This window comes from Pinus tabuliformis, chromosome 6, assembly GCF_031772625.1.
Source record: "Pinus tabuliformis cultivar Carrire ecotype Pingquan chromosome 6, CPIR1, whole genome shotgun sequence".
In the NCBI taxonomy this organism is placed as follows: domain Eukaryota; kingdom Viridiplantae; phylum Streptophyta; class Pinopsida; order Pinales; family Pinaceae; genus Pinus; species Pinus tabuliformis.
The window spans coordinates 1214083838-1214096030 of NC_142292.1; positions in this window are offsets into that span (position 1 = coordinate 1214083838).

The window sequence follows — 12193 nt, forward strand, 5'->3', positions numbered from 1 at the left end:
TGGTTAGGTAATCCACTTTTTCATTTTGTTGCAGATGTCGAACCCATTGGAATCATTTGTTGGATATGCCAATGAAGCGAGTCGTAGTATGCGGAAGTTATCCTCTGCAGCTTGGGCCATTTTTTATCCAAGCGACGAGTTAGTGAGTTTTAGAGGGGTGTGTATTGGTCAATCAACGAACAACATCACTGAATATAGCGCATTGATAGAACTCCTCTCTGATGCCATCGCGCATGGCATACGCCGACTTGTCGTCAGGCTAGACTCACAGCTCGTCATTCTATAGCTTACAGGCATCTATTCCGTTCGGAATCCAGCTATCTATCGTATGTTCCTAAGGGTCAAGATTTTGGAAAGGCAGTTTGATTCTATTCAATATCAACATATTCCCAGAAACTTAAACACATTAACCAATTCATTAGCAAATTATGTGTTAGATAGACATTTGCAACATTTGTAAAAGGAAAGCATTTTATCAATAACTGCATCAGGATCATATAACTTAACCAAAATAAAACTTCGAAAATCAAAAATATATATATGACTATTTATAGTTTGTACATAGTGTTCTGTGTCCAGGACAAAATCGGTCATATGACCCAAAAACTCAAAATGCAAGGGGGCACCCTAGTCTAATGATGCTGGTGATAACTAGTCACCGCCTGTGCAATCATGCGTAAGAGCCTAGTCCAACGGCTCGGCACGCCAGTGGTATGGCGCTGTAATCTCAGAGGCAGCTCATCGGTCCTCACATCAGGAATACCAAGGGTGAGACCCTCAATCTAATCCTGCAACACTGCAAGGGTCTCAGATACATCCAGGTCGCGAAGGATGGCCCTCCCTATAGCCTCTCCTGCTAGAACAACGACTGCTACTCTCAGACGCACTGCTGGTCGCACAGGCCCAATATCTGCATAAACACATGAGTTCCGATTAGTCTTGATGAACATTTGAAAAACACAAGAGCATTATAAAAATAATAAACAGAGATATGGTCAGATATTTTCACTTATGGCACCCCATTACTCGCCAGCTGGCAACACCAAGTCTGGGTCACCCCGGAAGTCCATCCCAGCATATGGATACTTGGTATAAGTCATCAGCTAACAGTTGAACCACTTGAAGAAAGCATCAGAGAATGAAACTTGCGATTGACCAGCATGTCTGGCCATAAGGTCGACCCATCTTTGCATTTGTGGCTCAGTCGGTGGTGGCAAGCCAAGTGAGATATACTGGGGCTGCATCAGTGGGATCCTCTCCAAGGCGAAGGTGGTCAGAATTGAACCATAGCCAAAGTTCTTAGATCTTCCGGTTTTCACCTTGGTGAGCTATTATTTGATCACCGGAAGTATTGCATCACACCAATTGAATACCTTGGGTTCGAGACATTCCACGGCATACTGCATATAGGACCTGTTGGCCAAGTGAAGGGCCGCGCTACCAGCCAGTCTAGCAAAGGTAAATAAAATAGTCCTCAAGGATCGGTCTGTGACATCTCGGATACTAATCTTGCCGTCCCTGCTTGGCTGAGATCCTTCTCTACAGTATCGGTGAATATAATCCCTCACGGATTCGCCCCCACGAGCGGAACCTGATAGTGAGAGAGGAGCGCCACGCCTCGATAAACCGGTTAAGAAATAGGTGTCCTCAACAGTCATGGGGATAGATTTTCCTCTTATTTGGAACACTTGGTTGGTAGGATACCATGCATCGAGGAAATATTGCAACAAGTTGATTTGTTGCCTCATGCTGGACATACGGAAGAACTTGAGCAAGCCACAGTTCCGCAATGCAGTTACCGTACCAGGATCATGAAGGGAAACCATTTCCTCTTCTTCATTTTCACATTCATGCCATGTAAAAACCATTTTTGTTCCGATGAATCTCTGAAAAACAAACAAGAGAAGAATTAGGATCCTGATTTGGCAAAAAATAGGAAAAATTTCCATGAAAAATCAGTGCAAAAGTTTTCCTCCTTGCGCCCATCGCACCCTAGCTGTGCACCAGGTGAGATGCATCCTAACTGGCCAGTGGCTAGCCTAGGATGCATCGCACCTTTCGATGTATACTAGGTGCAATGGGGGCAGAACGAAATGTTAAAACCCTAGGGGCCAAGAAAAGCAGGAAAACATGCTCATAATTCAAAAAGGAAAGAATGCAATTGAAGAGCTCAGGTTTAGCTCCTACCTGGTCTAGACGACGCCGGAAATCATCCACAGAATCTCTCGGAATTAGCTGATGAAAATCAAGGGGGAAAACACCTCCAGAGCTACAACAGTCACAACTCCAAAAGAAATGGTCAAATGAGGGGTAAAAATCTATTTTAAGTTACTTTTCACGTAATTTAAGTAGGGTATTAGATTTTTAACTCATTTTTCAAGCATATGCCCTCATTTCTAATCAGTTTGATGGAGAAATTGAACAGGTAGTACGACTGTCAAAAGAACATAGTGTTAACGGTGAATCGAATATTAATGACCATTATCACGAACAGTTTTACGCGAAGTCCAAGCTCGTTAAAAATTAAACCTAGCAATGAGCATATGTTCCACTAGAGTTTAAGCTCATTAAAAAATGAACCCACCTTTGGTAAATAACCATTGTGAATGATTATAATCAGCTTTTGAGCCTTGGTCGTGTTCTTACCATCACCTCCACTCTGTTTTAGCTGATCATTCGCTTCCATTTGATTGTTTATCCCTTTTGAGGAATAACTGCGACGAGTGATCCTATTAGCTACCTTCTTTACACTACTGTGATTGGAAAGTTGCAAACCTTACCTGGAACCAACTTCTATCTGAAAACATCACTCGTTCCTCAAAAAACGAGTCTCCTTTAAGTTCTTTTCATCTGACTCGTAAAATATGAAAAGATTACCGAGCAATTGGCCTCTCCAGCTTGTTAAAGTGATTGGAAGTGCTCTCCCTCCTCTAGATTTTAATCTTTTTGGACCTGAGGGATTATTACACAAAAAGATCGAGCGTTTGTCTTGATCGGCTCGTTAAAACTATCAAAAAGTCACCCCTTTTGCATTGTTTTATACTTTTTCGAAGTTAAGGGATTATATTACGAAAAAGGAATATTGGAGTTTTCTTTTCGTCTCTTTTCAGACTCTCTAAAATTGAAAAGGAACGAGTTATCCTTGTCGTTAAACTCATTAAAACAATAGCGACAAACTTGTCCATTCAGACAAGAGCGAGTTTCACTATCGCTAGGCTCGTTAAAACATAGCGACGGGTTTGCCCGAAGGGAAAATTATAGAACAAGCATATGTTATCATCCTCAAGCTTGACAAGAATAGAGAGGTACTGGTCAGAAATGACTGGGGAAAATTGGGAAGAAAACTTGAAGAAACTTTATTGGTAGCAGGTCGCTCTTGAATATGACACTTTCACTCCATCACCATGATTGAGTCAGGTTGGGTTATTCCGTTCACCGGTCATATCACCATTGGTCCACAGTACCATCCACTTTTGGGGTTAACGTTACCAATCCATTTCTGTGTCATAGATATGTTCAAGAGAAGTCGCTCAGAGAATTCACCTACCCAGCTTGTGTCTCATCTGCTACAATACCTTCACGCTTCATTCTTTCATGACCGCCACCCTGAACCTTGTATCATCAGATCGTTTTCACCTCTACAAAATCATTTGCTCCGTTCCGTGTCATAGATGTGGGATCCATTAATGCCCTCCTATGACAGGTCACTTCTTGTCGACATCAGCTCATTATCCAAGAAGCCGACCTAGGGACAACCCTTCCAGTACTTTGAAGCTTGCATGCCTCAATGGCAAGTTTCTCACTTCTAGCGACAGGTTTACACTAATGGCCTTCGACCGAAAGATTTTGCGTGGTGTTCGACATCGACTCATGTATCCGCACCACGTGAATTATACTGTAGTACCTTGAGGGTCATCATCATTATCGATGATTCCTCTCGCATTTGTTAATAGCTTACGTCATTGGCTGGTAATCAGGCGATGTCCTTCCATGTTCGACGCCAGAACATCTTTTCACATGGATTGACTTGTACTTTCAAGCGAAGTGTTTAGTCAATTTAGTGTTCCTAAATTGATGTCATTAATTGTCAACCCGGGGCTCGTAAGCTGATGAAGTGAAGGTGTACTATATGTACTTAAGCAACCTCTTAGAGCTTTTTGTCGTTTGGGGTGTTGTTTGTGGTTAATTTATCTTCCTAAGATGGAGTGGTGATTTATAAACAGATGAGTGATAGTGTGTGTAAGGTGAGTTCTAGATGAGTGAGAGTGTGTGATTAGTGGTTTCTAACTACTTACTGAAAAGGAAAAGCTTGAAAGAAATAAATTACTTGAAATGACTTGAAAGCAAAGAACCACTTTCTAATGGAATTAGACACCATTCATGCTGTTGCAAATAAAAGGTAAGAAAATCACTTTAAAAACCAATGATAATGTTTATCTCTTCCTAACTCCCTGCTTCTAACACATAGTACTGTGTAAAACACGATTAGGAAGTAGCTAAAGATGAGTTAGAAAAGTGATCAAAAATGAGAAAAATCTACTTTAAAGACTAGTTATAATGTTTTGCTCTTTCTAACTCTCTGCTTCTAACACATAGTACTGTGTAAAGCACGATTAGAAAGTAGTTAAAGATTAGTCTAAAAAGTACTCAAAGCCAGTTGTAAGTTATTAGTATTCTGATCTCTAAAAGATAGACAATTTGTGATAAAGAGATCATTCATATGTTAGCAGACAACTTTGAGAAAGTAAACTAAAAATCAGCTATGAAAATAAAGTAAAGGCAACAACTTAGAATCTGTCAACTGAAACTACCACTAGATATAAAGCAAATACACAAACACACACACAATCCCGGGTTTAAAAACCTGTAGAAAAACAAATCTGATCAGTCAAAATGAATGCTGCAAATGAAATAACAATGAAAGTGAATTAAACTGTACATGTTTCAAGAAAAGGAAATGTTGAATGGAAAATAAAGAAATAGCAAGAATATAAACATGAAATACTATACAAGGGCAGTCATGAACAGGGGCCCTCCATTCATAATACCCAAAGAAGACTCAAGGAATTGAAAACTTCAGAACAGCGCTGCTTCTATTACTCCATGTGCAGAAAATTACAGTCAAGAGTGCTAGAACAACACTATCAAAACAGAGTCTTAAAACACACTAAAATTATAACAAGTTCATAAAACACAACAACTAAAAAGTAACATTAAGCGTATGCAAACGCTAGTTTTTATAGGCATCTGAAAGATGGCCTAATGCGTACAGCTAAAACTTGAAAAATAAACTAACTGTCATGCGTAATTAAGGTTCAATAACACGTCATAAGCCTCGTGGATGAGCTGGAGGTTCTGGTCGTTATGGGCATTGAATCCAGAGTTGGATTATGTCCCCCACAACCTGCGTAACACGGACAAATCACCGTTTGAACTGACGTGACCCAACAGCTTACGTATCACCGTTAAGCTGCCTTTGTTGACCGTAACTTGACCCTTGTTGACCGGAGGTACAGATGACGTGGCTGGCTGAACCAATAGCACAGGAACCTCGAGCACCTTGATTCCTAAGTGCCCATGTGGCTCGTTTGGCAAAATGACACGTGGAACCTTAAGATTAACAAAAAGGCTGCGAAATCATCAGATGGCTGCGGAATTCCTGTAAATATGTCAAAATCTAAACAAAACAGTCACACATTAGCAAAATTCCTTAATCATGCTTAAAGTCATCTAATGTAATGATCTGGGTTGGTTTGCAAGGAAAATGAGGCAAAAGAGAGAGATGAATGAGGGAAAACTGTAGGAAATGATGGATAATCAAGTGCAAAGTAGAGGCTCTACACGAAGATTGAACGAGTTTTGAAGACCCCGGATCTAGTTTCATCCATCCAGGCTGCGATATAATCAGGAAAATAAAGACATCAAATGTACATCATTGCTGCACAGATAATCATCAAAACTAAGGGATGATGGCTCTACCAAAATCATCAGTCTGCACACAAACGGTTGTCTGTCCTATGTACATGAAAATGAATTTATCAAGCTGAGCATGGGAATGCCTGCCTCAGCTAGATCATGAAAATATTATGAAGATAATGTATTGTATTGTATCTTATTACAGGTCACCTTCCAGTGCGAAAAACCTCGGATCCTCATTATAAAGCATTTCACTCGACATCAAAAGATTTACGACCTCATGCTTTAGGGGGCAACTGTTATAGACATATTTGGGCACTGCAACCCCAATCACATATGTCCATAAACCAAGGGCTTCTAAGTCCCTAAAAGTGTTGAGCAAGGTTAGCTGATTACATCATCTCCCAGAAGTTTTCCATGAAAAACTACTCAGAACTGGTCAAAGCAGGACCATACAGACTGCCCAGTGTAAAGGGTGCGATGCATCTCACCTGCCACATGCAAAAAGTGCGATGCATACTAGAAATACCTTCTGTAGGGTGTGATGAGCAAGAGCAGACAAATGGCACAAGCAGTTTGCTAGGTGGAGACCCTGAGAATCTTCTAGAAGCTGCTCATTTGACACTTGCCTCCCTGAATTCACCCAAGGATGAGTAAGAGATCATGAAATATCCAAATGGAACCAAGAACTATCAGAGAGATGACACTAATCAAAATCCCAGAAGTTGACTCACCCCCTGCAAATATCTATAAATGGGTCGCTCATCCCAGAGATCCAAAGGTTGAAATTTGGTAATTTGCAAAGAGGTGCTGCTGGTTTCTCTTTGAAGATATTGTTGGGTGATCTTGCTTTGTGTGAGGTGAAGAGGGCTTTCAAGCTGGGAGGATGGAACTGGGTCAGACCAAGTGGTTGTAATCCTCTCTTCTACTACTTTTACTAATAAAGCTATTTGAGTTTTCCTCCATATTCTTGTGTATATTTGAATATTGTGTTCATATATGCATTTGTATGGTCAATATATATCTGATCCTATATTGTTTACAGTGAAAGATCTATATGCTTTGATGGTACTATGCTGCTGTGAATCTACAGGTGCTCTTTGAAGCGGGACAAGTAAGGAAGCAGTGGCAAGATTCTGTCAAAGGGGAAAGGAAACAAGCAAGGAGCCAAGCGGAAGACTGAGGTTGGTACTCTCTGCTTCTTTCTCATCTCTCTCTCGTAAAGGAAAAACAAGTGACTTTAATCTGTTTGTTTCTAATATAGCTGCCCGTCTTAGTGGGACTAGCAGCTCTGAATACACACTAGATTTCCCGATAACACCAAATAACCACATATGCTTTCCCAAGCAACACTAAACCCGAATAATAGATTGGTTCATCTAGTTTATAATAATTAGATTGTAAATAATGAAACTTGCTCATTAAGTTCTTTGAACTACAACCAACCTAGACCAATATTAACTCTAGATCTACCAAGCATTGAGAGGGATCAAATATTTTAAAGTGAAAACCTATTTTAGAGTGAAAAGAGATTTGCTCCCTCTCGACACTTGGTAGATACGAAGTTAAGATGGATTTAGGTTGGTTTATTTTATTCTTTTATGCTATTCTTTAAAAGTTATATTTTGTTTTTTTTTACATGAGTTATTGCATTTTGTTTGAGATTTAATTTTATTTTTGGGTTTCTTTTAATCTTTTTATATTTACTTTATTTTTAATAATTTGCGATAGAGATATAGTAGATCTGCTTCGATTTACCATAGAGATAATATATATTTTGTTACATATCAATCAAGGGTTTCAAGCAAATTTTGGTATATGATCCATATTATTAATATATATTTTGTTCTGAATAACTACAATGAAGGGTTGCAAGTGTATTTTTGTTATTATACAACCGCAACGATAAAACAATCTACCGCAACAAGTGATTCAACATGAAATGATCGATTTATAGATTAAGGGTTTCATGGAAATTTAGTTTTCTGTGAGGGTTTATTTACCAAAATGATACGTTAAGGAATGATTTACTATAGTGATATGAATTATGAGGGTTTCTTCAAACACCACAAGAGCTATGTTATGGTTATTTTTGCTACCTTTTGAATCCTACAGATGATAAATCATGTTGAACGAAGACCATATCAGAACCAATAATATTCTAATTATCGTTGAATGTTTATGAAATGATTGTAACCCATGCACAAAGAAAAAATAGTACTTGTATAGTGAAATCAACAGAGATTCTGCTGGTTCATGTCCTCCAATAAGATTAAATGGAAACATACAATTCATGCAAGATCACATCCTAATCTGCAAGTTCATCAAGATCTAGCCAATTGAAAAATATCTCCTACACTGGATTGCACAACGCTGGAAACCCAAATCTTATTAGGAGGTTAAACTTGGCTCCAAGGGTTTCTTTATGGTGATTTTCTCATGCCAAGAAGACTAGAAAGTAGTCATGGATTGAGGTCCATACTTATTCAACTCAACAGGTCTATATATGAGGCATTGGATGACATGTTTTAATCAATAAAAAAAGGTTTCTCCTGGGACCCTACCTAGATATTGATGTACTCCCTCCCATATGAATACTGGGATCCAAAAATCGTGCAAGACACAAGCAACAAGATTAGAAAATTTGTTTTCCTTTCAAAGTAAACAAAACACGACTTCTATACATCCTACGCTTATATTTTCCTCTACATGAACATCTTGGGATCCCTTCCTGAAGAAATTTCTTTGGAATTCAAGGACATGGATTGGTCCCAGACACTAGATTATAAGCATGTTCCTTTTCGTTGTAGGAAATGCTACAAGAATAGGCACTTCTTCAAGGATTCCCCCCTGAAAGATATAAAGTAAGAATCCAAAGACTCTGTAGCCACAAATGGATATGGATTCACCAATATCCCCTATAAGAAGTGCCATAACAAAAATTATGGCACTCCTACTGCTCCCAAACACCAGATGACTAGCAATAATTTTGATGTGTTGGGAGACCTCCCAAAGGAAACCCCAACTTCAACATAAGAATATACAAAGGAAGGTCAACCTGAAATATTCAAGCAACAATCTAATGAAGACACAGGGAAAGGCCCAAAAGAATCAACCTCAAATGATCACCTAAAGAAATAAAATCTACAACGAGTAGAGGACATACTTATGACTAAGGAAGAATATGTCACTGACATCGACGGTCTAGATTTGATGGCCCTCGAAGATTCATGCCACGAGAACACAATAAATATTATTCCTCCCAAGTAGATCAACCTCTTAGTAGTTTCCCTTCAAAAATCTAAAGCATCGTTGTAGTTAGGGGTTCAAACCATCACTACCAAAGATAGGAAAAACAACAACGAAGATTTCAAGAAAAGAGGGCAAAAATCATAGCTACAATGCCTAGACACCTAGGTGGGAAGCTGGTAGACTTTGGTCAATATAAGAAAATCACAGAGATCTATAACTCCCAAATTTTTTTCTAACATGAAGGTAATCTCTTAGAACATAAAGGGTTTGAATAGTCCTTCCAAGCAAAGCATTCTACATCAGAAGATCCAACAAGATCTCTTGACAATTTGGCTTATTCAAGAAACAAAATGTTCTTGCACAATTTTTGAATCCATAATGCCTATATTATGGAAAAAGGCTAAAATCATTGTTGTTGATTCTAAAGGAGCATCTGGAGTCTTGGGAATTTCCTGGCATCCCTCTCAAATTAGCATGGAAACTCTGTCCCTGAACTCTTATTTTATTTTAGCTTCCTTCCATATGTTGGGCTCAAATATGCATGGATTCCATTCCAATGTTTATGGACCTCAAGCCCCCACCAGGAAACATGAAATGATCTTGCATTTCCATTGCCTAAAGGATCTAGTGGACACACATAAATGGATAATAGGGGGTGATTTCAACATCATCACCTCTCTAAAAGAAAAGAAACGAGGAAGACGTCATTTGGAGCTAGAGCCAAAGGATCTTCAGAATTTTATAGAGGACAAAAACATGGTGGACATGAGAACAACCAATGGTATCTTCACTTGGAACAACATAAGAGGTGGTTCAACTCAGATATCCTCTCACTTGGATCACTTCTTCGTAGTGGAACAAATCCTTACTAGTGGCCATGAACTCTCAACTAAGATTCCCCCATCAACTAGATCAAACCACTGGTCCATCTCTCTCTCATGGAGAACCTTTGGTAAGCCACTCAAATGCCCTTTCAGGCTTGATAAATTCTAACTTTCAAAAACCAATATTATAAAAAAATTGGTGGCACATCATGGATCATGTAAAGGGTTAAAAAATGCATGCCTTTCAACATAAGATTAAACAAATTAAGCTACTCCTCAAACAATGGAATAAAGAGGAATATGACAATACTTGCCATGAAAAACATACTATGGAAAAGGAAATTTCCACCATTTAGCAGGATATCATAAAAAATGGTCACTCAAAGGACTTAGAGGACAAAGAAGCGGCCCTCACTAAGCAATAAGAGGAATTCTACAAATAAGAGGAGATCTACTAGAAACAAAAATCAAGAGTCGATTAGTTGAAGGAAGGAGAGAAAAATAATTCCTTCTTCCATGGGTCCACCATCGATCATCGCTCTACTAAACACATTACTTCCCTACTTAATAAAACATGGGAAACTTTAGAGAAACATGAGGACATCGAAAAGGTTTGGTCAACTACTTCTCAAATCTTCTAAAAGACCCTCGACCACAACACAAATACAATAAAATTACTACTAATATCCCTAAATTATTTACAAAAGAACATAATATTGCCCTCATTATACCCATCAGTGAAATTGAGGTCATTGAATCTCTACATCAAATGGCAGATGGAAAATCCTTAGGGTTTTATGGATTCCCAATAACATTCTTCAAGCAATGTTGGTATTTTCTTCACAAGGACATCTTGGAGATCATAGAGGATTCGAGGACTAGTCGATGCATCCTTCCTACCTTCAATGCCAATTTCTTCACCCTAATCCCCAAGAAGGATAATGTTTCATATCCAAGTAAATATTGTCCCATAGCATTCTATAATGTTATTTACAAAATCATCATGAAATTTATTTCCAATCACTTGAAACCTATTATTCTTTTCCTCATTACCCGAGAGAAATATGACTATGTAGAAGAAAGATAGATCCCTGATGGCATCATCCTAGCACATGAAACCACCCATTCTCTCAAGACTCTCAAAAATCTCGATATGCTTATCAAACTCGACATTTTTATCAAACTCAACGTGTCCCAAGCCTTTGACAAGCTCAATTGGGAATATATCGAACACATTATTCTTGCATTTGGCTTTAGCACTCACTAGACCTAATGGGTAATTTCGCTAGGAGATCCACTTTCTCATTTTCTCTTTATCCTCATGGAAGAAGGCCTAGGCAAATCCATCAAAGCTACTTTATAAAAGGGATCCCTAAATGACATTGTCCTTCATGATAACTTTATCCTTTCCCACCAAATATTTGTTGATGACACCCTCCTTATGAGTCACCCATCAGTCAAAGAATCAAGGAATTCAAATTTATCATTGAACTTTTCTCAGAAACCTCTAGCACTCCCATCAATTTGGAAAAGTTTTAAATCTTCTTTTCAAAACCCCTCTCATTACCCAACATAATATCAATCACATTATGGGATTCTCCTCAACTTCTCTTCCTTCAAAGTACGTTGGTTCCCCTCTCATAGAATCAGCCATTAAGCACTCTTCATGGTGTGACCTTCTTGACAAGCTCACTTTCAATCTCATTCATTGGACCTTCTGATCTCTAAATATTGCTAGTTGCCTTGTTCTCCTTAAATTTTTCCTTTAAGGTATGCCTACCTACTTTTTTTCCATCTTTTTAGCTACTAAATGGGTTCTCAAATACATAAAAAACATTCAAATAACATTCTTATGGTGGGATCTAACCTCGAGCAAAATTGGCCTCTAGTTAAATGGGAGCCTCTCTACCTTTCAAAATCAAAGAGAGGGCTTGGTTTACGTGATTTAGATACAACCAATAGAGTTTTGGGAGCCAAAATATGGTGGAGTTGGATGAAGCATAAAGTGGAACCATGGGCCCATTTATGGCACTCCAAATATGCCAAGAACATAGAAGCGGGACCTTATTCATCTCTCCACATAGACAGGGTTTTATCATTTGGAATCTTGCTAGCCTTAAAAAACTCTAGTTTAGATGCACAATTTTCTAGGAAATTTGAAATGGAAAAACAACCTGATTTTGGATGGACTCGTGGAAACA